The following is an 11665-nucleotide window of genomic DNA, read 5'->3' on the forward strand; positions in this document are numbered from 1 at the left end:
GCTGTAACGTTACTCAACTTAAGTTTGTAGGAACTTGCTTTGCTGATTGGTACGGTGGCCGACCAGTGCAAACGCGCTACACCAACAGGAGAAACGTGCTGAAAATACAGAAACCCCAACGACACATGCAACAGAAAAACGCTGCAAATACAGAAACTATGCAAAGTAAAAAAAAAAAAACAACAACAAAAAAAAAAAACACATTATGCAAGTGCAAGTTTCTTATGGGAAGCAAAATTGAATACTTGAATTGCACATATACCGGTACTAAGCACTTGCACATACACACATTGTTATGTTTATTAATGATGTATTCATAAATTCTTTCTCTTCACTCTCCAGGTTAATGTGCTGACCCCATCCTCTCATGAAGGCCATAAGATGCAACGAGATGCTACAAGAAAGATCCAGAAGAAATCTAGTAAGTGGACCTTGACTTAAGAATCTTTTGTGAAACTCTTACTCATTTATAAACTGTGTTATTAGTCATTGGGTTACTGTTTCTACACCAGTTATTGATGCTTCATATAAGAAGTTGTTGACAAAAACATAAAAAAACAAATGTCCTTATATTTGCTTACAACTGCATTACAATGTGCTATAAATCATGTATTAAGTGCACATCATAGTAAACAACAATTAAATACTTATAACTGGTGAATCACATGTGATGCTGAAATGCCAATGTGGGCCTTTCCCTCCCCTGTCTTATACTGTGTATAGATATAAAGCCGGATGGCTGAGAGTCAGGTAACCATATTAACTGCAATTGACATAGTAAACCCTGAGAGGGCAGTCTTTACCCATTGAGTCAACTTAGACTTTTTTCTGTAGCCTCACCCACACTGAGTTAGACAACACATTTACATCCCTAAGATTTTTTTTTTTTTACTGCAGATGCACTACTACTTTAGAGCAGAGAGTCTTTTTTGTTTTAAATATTAGAGATATAAGAATAAGAATTAAATATGTAAAAGGAAAAATGAGGCAAGGATGGTAAAGGAGGGCAGACTGAAACAATAGCTGCTGCATTCATTAATGTGCTAATTACATAGTCTGGGATGTGATTTTCATATAACCTTTCTTCTTTGTGTGGCACTCACATAAAATACTGTGTTGTAAAACTCGGATAGATATTTCCCCTGCTGGATGCTGTGTATCATCACAACTAGAACTCTATTAACTCTCCCTTTTCATTTAGAAAGGATTTTCATTATTTAAGCCATTACAGTTTTCATTATGTGTCCCTTTGTATTTTCCCAAACACCTGCACCAGGCTCCAGAGAAAGGAAACTGATTACTTTTAATGTTGCTATCAGAAATGCATTGAATAGGACCTGTTGTAGTTTTTTTTGGCCTTGTTTTAAATCCAGGCTAGGAATAGTTTATGTTGTAACACCAGACTGAGGCCGTGAGATTAAACGGGTCAGTGTGAGAGAAAATAGCATGATGTGGGAATGGGTGTGTTGTCTTGACCACAGCTGTGTGGCTCCTTTCCCTCATATTGTTTGATATGTTTATGAATGACCAAGCAATTTTAACCTCTGCATTTTGTGCCTATAACTAACAAACGCACACAAATCCATGCATACCAGTGCCACCACACTCTCCTGCAAAAGAGTTGGCAACATGTGCCCTGAAGGCACTCATCTGTTCCCGCTTAACTTACAACTCTGCTTCACTGGATCAGTTGATTGAGGCCAAAATTGTTCTGGATATTGAGTAATTGAAGATTAGTAGATAACAGGAAAATCACTCATCCCTTAGAGTAAAATGATCACTCCACTCTCCCCCTCACTGTCTTTCTTTTTCCTGCCTGAAGACATACCTTTCATGATAACAGCAATTAATTGACAATTTGACCAGATTTTCCTGGATGTGAGAGCAGAACCCACCAATCTTATTTATATAGATTTGTTTTAAGATATGTTGTGCCTTTTCCACGGTAAATAGAAGTGCCTACTTTCAAATCATTTGGTCATAATAGAAAAGAAAGACACAAACTGACGTATATATAGCAACAAAAAGCACCAATACATAGTGCAGAATGAGTTAATGGTATAGCCTAGATTTGACAAAATATTCAGTGCAGTATAGCAAAACACAGATTTGCATACATTCAGTACAGTAGCCATTAATACAGTTAAAATCCCCAAATAAAAAAAATATATATATATCAAAAAGCTCAACAAATAAAGGGATAACCATAAAAACTTTAAAATGTTTAAATCCCAGGAGCACATTGAGTCTTTGACTCGTAACGCGTGAAAGATGAATTGTTTCAATAAGATATCCATCATCATCAAAGCGCACTTTAGAAAGGACATGGTCTTTGCTAAGCAATGAAAGGAGCAGTACAATTAGGCTCTAATGAAATCCATTTGCTCTGTTTCATGTTAACAATCAAACCGCAAGTCTCAGGTGTACTGTGATCACATCCAAGCATTTCTTTGGCTCAGCATTCGTTTTCCCTCCTGTTTCACCTTCTGCTCTTCATTATCAGCGGCCTCAAAACTGTAGAAATTAGCTTCCATCCATTAATAGCTGACCAGATCTGCTTGATTTCATCTGCACCACACCATTGATGGGAATCTTATTTCCAACATCCTGCAACAAATTTCCGGACGCTTGCAACACGAGGTATCAGTAACATACAACACAGCTACAAATCATCTGCAGGTTGAAACTTGATATGGACCTTTGCCCTAACTATATTCTGCCCAATAACATATTAATAAGGCATAACCAAGGCTAGGGTAATGCACTGGCTGTGTGAGAGAACTACTCCATCATGTTGAAATAATAAAGAGACAGGAGGTTGACCTTGAGTCACATGCTGGTAAGCACGGTATTCATTATTAACATTCCTGAGAATATCATGATCTGAAGCTGCATTGGGACTAGTTTAAAGCAATAGTTTGACATCTTGGAAATTATTTTTTTGCTTTCTTGCTTAGAGTTAGATGAGAACATCAATAGCACACTCACCTATGTATGGTAAATCTGTAGCTGGGGCTAATCACAGCTAGCTTAGCATAAAGACTTGAAACAGGGGGAAAGATTTCTGGCTCCCTGTCAAACAGTAACAATATCCACCTATTAGCGCCTCTAAAGTTCATTAAATAACACGTTATATGTTGTTTACTGTTTTATAGGGGGTTATGTGCCAGACTATTTGTTGGCGTTAAGCAGTTGCAAGCCAACCAGCAGAGACTCCAAGAAGTTACTGGTCCTGGCCAAGACATAGTCTGGCACATAACCTTGGAAAATTGTGGTTTTTACACTTTTTGTGCTGTTAAAAAGTGTTAATTAGTGAGCTTTAGAGGTGCTGGTAGGTGGATTTCTTTACTTTAAGATGGAGCCATACTGGCTGTTTCCCAAAGTCTTTATGCTATGCTAAGCTAACCGACTGTTGGCTCCAGCTAAATAAGAGTGTAGAGTGGTATCAATCTTATCATCTAATCCTAGGCAAGAAAGCCTATATACTGTACAGTTTTCCCCCAAAATATCTATTGATTTTCTTGAGTGCAATACAATTGGACACAACCTTGAATTTTAGGTCTTAGCTTTATATGTCCATCCTCAATAGCAAAATACACAAACTTCACTAATTATGTGCATGGTCAGAGTGTATGAGAATTGAACACTGCAAGAAAGTATGTTAGTTTTCAAAGTGGAGTCCCAAAATGAAAGCTCATAAAAGTAATTAACTTTATGCATTAGACGATTTGCGAGAGTAACAGTCTTTAATCTTTCGAGTAAAATTGCTCCACGAGGAAAACTTAACTGGCTACAGACGTTTTATGACTGTTGTGCCTTTCGGCTTAAAGGATATTGGAAAAGTGATTTGTGGGGGACCTCCAGCAGACCTTAAAAACACATAATATAAAAGATTTGTAGCCATAGTCAGAGAACATGGGATATGCTAGGTCACTGCATGCAACATACAAAATGAAAAGCGACAAATAACAGGGCTGAGTGTTTTGCCATGGCCAACAGGTAGTCTCAACTTTGCTTCCACAGAGAATGCACAATTTCTTCACTCTGTGTTTTATGACTTTCCATTGCTTTTTACCAGCAGACGGCCGCCTTTCTATTTCTCTGGGTCTCCCCTGTTTATTTTAGAGAGCTTATTTCACTGCAGAGCCCTGACAACGGGTCAGCTGCTGCCACAGCGGAGGTGGAAAGGAAACATGGAAAAAGCCGACTGGCCGTGAAATATTTATGGTTCTTTAGTGTTGTAATTCTATGAGTTTTGACAGTGATGGCACATTATTGTGACCCTTCCTCAAACAGAAGCCTGATGTGTTGCTATCTGTTGGGACTTGGAGGGGTGAGGCAAAGGGCATGCCTTTTCACCATACATTGAGTCTCCAGGATTTGTTTGTTTTCCTCTCACTGTGTATAAAAGATATCTCAAAATGTTTTAGTATTGATCCTCATTCCTTTCTCTGGGCCCTATCTTGCACCCGGCGCAGCGCAAAGCCCGACGCAAGTGTCTTTGCTAGTTTAAGACCGCCGCAGTTGTCAATTTCCCGTCTAGCGCCCACTTCGTTTAAACAGCAAATGCACCTGTGCCCATCTGTGCGCCCATGAGCGTGCTGGTCTTACAGGGAGGTGTGTTCAGGTGCATTCTTGGCGTATTGCTATCTTGAGGCAGCGGGAAGTGATCGCACCATTGACCAACAAAAACCTGGTCTGAAGTCAATAGCGCAGCATTTCATTGTTATTTTAACAGTGAATTAGTAAAATGCTCCTAGGCTTGTGCACAACGCGCACATTATGCTTGTTACACACACACAGGGAAGCGCAGCAGCACACAAACATGCAAAAGATTACAAATAAAAGTATTACAGTGCGAATCCGCCATCATAACAGCAATGCACCAAGGTACAAACGCGCCTGGCTTTTAAAGGGAATGGGAGATGACACTCTGATTGGTTTATTGCATGTTAAACTAGCAAAAGTGGATTTGGACATGCCCTAAACGCACCTGCGCCATGCGCTTCACGTCGTGCGCTTAGATCGTTGAAATAGGGCCCTCTATCTTTTTGTGTTGTTGCTTCTTTTATCCTTTTCCACTATTTTCTCCAATATTATTCTCTTTAAATCTCTTCAAAGTGTGCTTGCTCTCCTCTCTCTGCCTTCTCTTCCCACCTCATCTCCCATCTCATTTCCTCTACCGTGTCATCTCTGCGCCAGATTCATAATGGCAGATTGATGGCTGCCTCTGCAGTAGCGCTCAGTAATAATAAAGTCACCTAGATTGGTCCCAACTAATTTACAACAAACCGATCGAGTTTACACACGGGCTGTAAATTAGTTCATATTTAACCTATTTAAATTTAATAAGTAATCAGACCTTAAATTTACTTTGGAGTATTAATTACAGTGTCATCTTTTGACTGCAAATAACAAATAATGGACCTCAGATAACAGTGAAAACGGAACAAGTTGGATAAACATAAAATTGAGTTTGCTTGTTTCATGTACTGTACACGAGATGGACAAACATCCATCCTTTATGAAGGCAGACTTATTGTTACTCGCATTCAAATCCAAACAAAGCTTTGTGATATAAACCTTTTTACTTCACACTGAGAAGAGGAACAATTCAAAATTGAGCTAGCTGCTGTGATGTTTTGTATAAATAATAGAGCTGAGTCCCACACCAGGGACAGTCAATATCAAGGTAGTTTTCCTCTATTTTCAGTTGATTCAGAATTACACTGTAAATGCTGCGCTAGGCATGATCATCAGTGTTGATGGTATTCCTGTCAGTTTATGACAATTTTATCACACGCACTTTATTCTTAGTCTTAGTGTGCCACGTCAACTGTAACCACATTTTAAGTTAAAGTTAAAGCTATAACATTGAGAGAAGAAAACAGTACCTCGGTCAAGTAACCTAACTTGTGTGATTTTTCTTCTCCACAATACTAATGAACTGTATTTTGTTTAAATTTTGCGATATTGTGTCAGATTAAACTTGCTTTTTATGCATTGATGGCAGTGGTGGAATGTAACTTAGTTCATTTTCTCAAGTACTATACTTAAGTTTAATATTGAGGTAGCCTACTTGTACTTTTATTGAGTATTTCCATTTTATGGTACTTTATACCAGAGGCGGACTTTACCATTAGGCAAAGGTCGGCAATTGCCTTGGGCCCCGAAACTACCAGCGACACAGTGCTGGTAGCTACTGACAACAACAAGCACTAGCTTGCGCTTACAAGCACTAGTGTTAGCATATAGCAAAGCTACTAGCGAAGTAGCATGCATGTGTTTGCCTTGGGCTCCCAAATTGCTAAATCCGCCACTGCTTTATACTTCTATACTTCTTTATACTTCTTCTATACTTCTAATACTTAGGTATTTTAAGTATATTTTGATTCTTATACTTATACTTGTATTTTTACTTGAGTAAGATTTGGAATACAAGACTTTACTAACTGTAACAGTAAGTAGTTTTACACTGTGGTATTGCTACTTTTACTTCAATAAAAGATCTGAGTACTTCTTCCACCACTGGTTGATAGAGACCAATGTAGCAGACCGGGATGATAATGTTCTTACTTGTATTACAAGTCATTTCAAATTGATTTGTTCAGTGCTTCAAATATTTTATAGGTTTTGTTAATATTAATGCATTTGTCATAGCCTTTAAGCTGGAGATGTGAAACCACTTATTAAATGGCTGAGCTCCATTGGCTAAGTTAAGTTGTCAGAGTGACTGCTGAGTCTGTGAAGTCACTGCGTCTGATCACATGAACTCTGCACACAGTCTGTGTGTCTTTGTTCACAGCTTGGTGAACCATGTGATTACTTTGGTGGGATGGAAAATGGTCACACTGGAGACTGAGGCATCTTTATTTTGCAGTCATATTCCTGCTGAATTGTAATTTAGCAGACAAAAGCTCTTGCTGTGAAGAGTTCATCTAACTTTGCCATAAGCATATCCCCTCTTAATGCTAGACACATGCCATTCTCCTCTCCTGTTTTCTTACTGTGCCGCAGCCGCAGGGGGTTTGACGACTGAGCTGCCCCTTTTCCCCTTGTTGTTGAAAGATTAAAAAGTGCATTCTCCATCAAAGGTTGTAGTTTTTTTTGCAAAGCTTTCTCGTGGCAGCTCTTCTTTTCATCTGGCTCAGGTCTACTACTACTGCCTGCCTGCTCTGACACACTGAGTGGGATGAAAGGAAACAGACAAACAAAAGAAATATTTATTTATTGTCAGCACACAAATTTTGACAGGAGATGGCATGGTGTTCTTTTGTTGAACATGGCTCAAAGTTTCTGTGTCCTAAATTATTTCTATGCAAAGTAGCTGGAAACAGAATAATAAAGCTAATCTGGGGATTAAAACTTTTTTTTGGAGAGCTGTTTAATAGAGTGCTGTCAGCAGCTACAACACTGAGTTGTTGTGGAAGTCCTCCCTCCCTTCCTGCGACTTATATTCAGGAGAGGCAGCAATACAACCATGTCAGAATGTACACATCAGGTAGAAAAGGAGCAAGTTAGCATTCATTTGGAGTCGTGGTTCTGGCCAGCTGTCAAATATAAGTCCAATATTCACTCTCCTTTTAGCTCTGTTTTTAGGCTCCTCCAACTCAATTTTATTTGTCACATGAAATCGTGATCCAGGGTACAAGCGGCCGAAATGGGTTTCCTCAGGAGGGTGGCTGGCGTCTCCCTTAGAGATAGGGTGAGAAGCTCAGTCATCCGTGAGGAGCTCGGAGTAGAGCCGCTGCTCCTTCGCGTCGAAAGGAGCCAGTTGAGGTGGTTCGGGCATCTGGTAAGGATGTCCCCTGGGCGCCTCCCTAGGGAGGTGTTCCAGGCACGTCCAGCTGGGAGGAGGCCTCGGGGAAGACCCAGGACTAGGTGGAGGGATTATATCTCCAACCTGGCCTGGGAACGCCTCGGGATCCCCCAGTCGGAGCTGGTTAATGTGGCTCGGGAAAGGGAAGTTTGGGGTCCCCTGCTGGAGCTGCTACCCCCGCGACCCGTTACCGGATAAGCGGAAGAAGATGGATGGATGGACATGAAATCGTACAATGTACAATTCCAGTGAAATCCCATAATCTCCTTCAATTTGTGCATTATTCATCATAAAGCAGAATGTGGCCGTCAGATCAGCACACAGAAAAAGAGTCACCTGATCAAATGTCGCCGGCACTCCAGGATCCAGCCAAGCCTCGGCGAAAGTACACCACAGCTCCCGGTATCCCGCTGGAAACCGACTGAGTCACGGAGGCCACCCAGCTCACCTTCCGACGCCTGCACACTGGATAGCAGGATACCCAGCAGACAGGTCTCAGTCATTGTTCAATTCCTTCACACTTGCCTCTGTGCCCCTCTGATGTAGAGATGGACTCGTACTTGTCCACGTAGTCGGGATTGTAGCCATAGGTCGTAGCTGATAGCCATCTTCACTTTTTCCTCTGGGTTTTCTCTGATGTTTACATTTGAAAGCTTTGACTGGCCAGGCTAGCAGAGTCAGCAGGAGACTAATGAGATCATTTCCCTAGCCTGATGGAGCGACTCGTAGTCATGAGATGGCTGCAGATATGGTCTTGCTATCTTGAGCTCATCTTCTTCACCTTTTCCTCTATGTTTACTCTGTTTATATTTGAAAAACCTGAGCCAACTAGCTAGCTAGCCTGCGGCGGAAGACGTGTAGACTTTCAGCTGTCCTGATGTCAATGGGGAACTTGTACCACCATTTAGGAGCCAAGACAGCAGCGTCGAGTGATTAGGTGTCCCTCGCAGTGGAAGCAGCAAGCAGATTGGCTGAGGTTTAACCATGTCCTGAATGTAAGCTGGGCCTGATCCGTGTGCAGCACGGTACGCAAGTACTAGTAGATATTCATACAGCTTTCACTACTGTTGATGCTCGGAGCAGCCATGTTACATTGTGTTGTCGGGGTTGGTGCGGTTCTCCCGACTTTCCAACTGGGAACTCGGAAATCCCGACTTCCCCTTTTTAATTGGAACGCAGCATAACTGTGTAGTGCAGCAACACAGACACACACACACACACACACACACACAAGTAGGGGCGTAGCACAAAATTGTGGGCCCTGTAGAAAGGCATTCTCTATGGGCCCTGCACACAAGTTTACACAGACTAACTCCTCTTTTTCTCTGAATCCCTCTGAAAAAAATGGACACATTGTATTGATTTGCTCTCTTGTCCCAGCCACTTTCTTGTCCTTGGTCGCTGCAATTTTGTGAAAAGACAGAACACCTTGGTTTAGATTCTTATACACCCCTGCTGGTTTGTATGTGAGAGCGATGGAGGGACAGAAATCAAGTGTGCAGGGACAACTCATCATTATTCCACTGTTAGTGAAACTACGGCACTTTCCTCTGTTGTAGCAGTTGGCCTGTACAATGACTTTCAGCAAGCCTTTCTTTTTGAAGTTTTAATTGTGGATGCTAAAAAGTCACAGGCAGCATGGGATGATAACGTAAGTAGGATGATTAATGTTAATACGTATTACAGTGCTGGTGCAGGCACATTTTTGGCTGTGTAAATGATGATAAGACGAAAAACAAAACAGCAAATAACAAGCAAACCAAAACAACGTCCTACAATAATATCAATGTCAACAGTAGGCCATATTATAAGCGCCACAAAGGAACTTGTATAAAACAATAGGCATACTATGCCAAGAGAAAGCCTTTAAGAGCCTTCTAGCATTTAAAAAACAAATTGGTGATTATTTTAAAACTGTAACTTATATAATGTACACAATATGTTCTTGGATTTAATCTTGAAATAGATAACCTTAGGCTAAATCGTATTCAGTTTTAGCTGGGGACTGAATATTTCTCCCAAATCAGACATTGAGCCCATTGGCACCGCTGATTAGCAGATTGTATCAAAGAAGCAGATTGCTTCCAGTAGCTTTATTAAGATGGTAAAGAGAGAGAGAGCTACACACACACACACACACACACACACACACACACACACACACACACACACACACATGGGCCCTCAAGCCTATAGAAGTCATTATTTCAGCAAATGAATTATTCATAAATCAAAGCTTAAAGGTGGCTTTGGCTTCTAGCAATTTAATGGCAAGGTCCAGTAGGTCTTAACTCCTTTAACACAGCACCGACATTATCCATTGACAGTGTTGTAAATGCTTTTCAATGTGGTCATCAAGTCCTCTACAGGCCGCTGGGTCAATATGAGGATGTAGAGTGTTCTCACAAACCACCAAAGTGTGATAAAGCAACAATTATGTTTGTGTGGATGCTTATTGAGATTTAATTGTAATGGGACCAAATTATCCCTCTGTTGTGTTAATGTAGGCTCAATGAGAAGAAAAGACATTAAAGTCAAGGATGGAAATTCCTGCCGAAAAACAGTTTTAGGGTTCACTGAGTTATGTAAAAATGGACTTTCAGGAATTGTGTGTCCCATGGAATATTTATACTGAATCATATTGCATCAAATAATGAAATTTGATGCAACTGGACACATTTCTCACTCTGCTAACTCAGTAACGCTTGCATTTTCCAATTAATGTTATTGGTATCGTCCACTCTGACGCTGCTTCACAGTATTTGAGAAATAGCCTAGGCCTACTGTAAATTAGTTAAAGCTTTAGTGCATAACTTTTTTTTATATGAATGAATGTCCGTTACATTCAAGCCATTGCCAAATGAGTTGCTACAAAGCTAATTAAGCCTATCAGCTCCACAAAACTTTCTCTGTATTTCTCAGTATGGCTATGTTCAGAAATTGGTGTCGTCCGGCGACTTTCGCGCTCAGAAAAATCTAGCAAAGATAATGACCTCTTCTGAAGAGTCCATCATGTTTTTTTGATTCCTCCATATCTTCCTTTGCTACTAGCAACTGTGTGGAGGAGGGGTGGAGGGGGTGCGTGATCACCAAAAGCTTGCGCCATGAAGAAATTCCTCATGGGGGAGACAGAAATTGTGCACTATAGCTTTGAAGTGCTCATATTATGCTCATTTTCAAGTTCATCATTGTATTAAGAGATTGTACCAGAATAGGTTTACATGGTTTAATTTTCAAAAAACATCATATTTTTGTTGTACTGCACATTGCTGCAGCTCCTCTTTTCACCCTGTGTGTTGAGCTCTCTGTTTTAGCTACAGAGTGAGGCATCTCACTTCTGTTCCATCTTTGTTGGGAGTCACACATGCGCAGTACCTATGTAAGGACAACTAGCTAATCAGAAGCAGAGTATGAGGGCGTGCTATGCTAGCAGCTAGACAAGCGTTAAGTGACGCACAAGTGATGGAGTAAAGGCTGGACTACAATAGAGCTGTTTGGAGCAGTTTGTGAACAGTGTTTTCTCTGGAAGATGGTAAGGGCTTTTTCACTTTGTAAACCTATAACATGCACAAAAAGATACATAACACAATAAAGGAAAGGGAAAAAAGCTAAAAAGCATAATATGAACACGTTCATATAATGGAGAAATGAAAGCCAAAGTCCATTTTATCAGGAAACTGCTTCCTTGTGGTCTCACTTTAACGTCAGCACAATTTCAGACCTTTTCTAAACCATCTGCTGTTTGTCCTTTCGGTAAAGCTTCCTTGGAATAAAGTTCACGCCTCCGGTCTGTGTTTGACCGTGTCTAACAAGATAACGAATTTCACTTCTCATCCTGCCACCATG

This window comes from Sander lucioperca, chromosome 11 (genome assembly GCF_008315115.2).
Source record: "Sander lucioperca isolate FBNREF2018 chromosome 11, SLUC_FBN_1.2, whole genome shotgun sequence".
Taxonomy (NCBI): Eukaryota; Metazoa; Chordata; class Actinopteri; order Perciformes; family Percidae; genus Sander; species Sander lucioperca.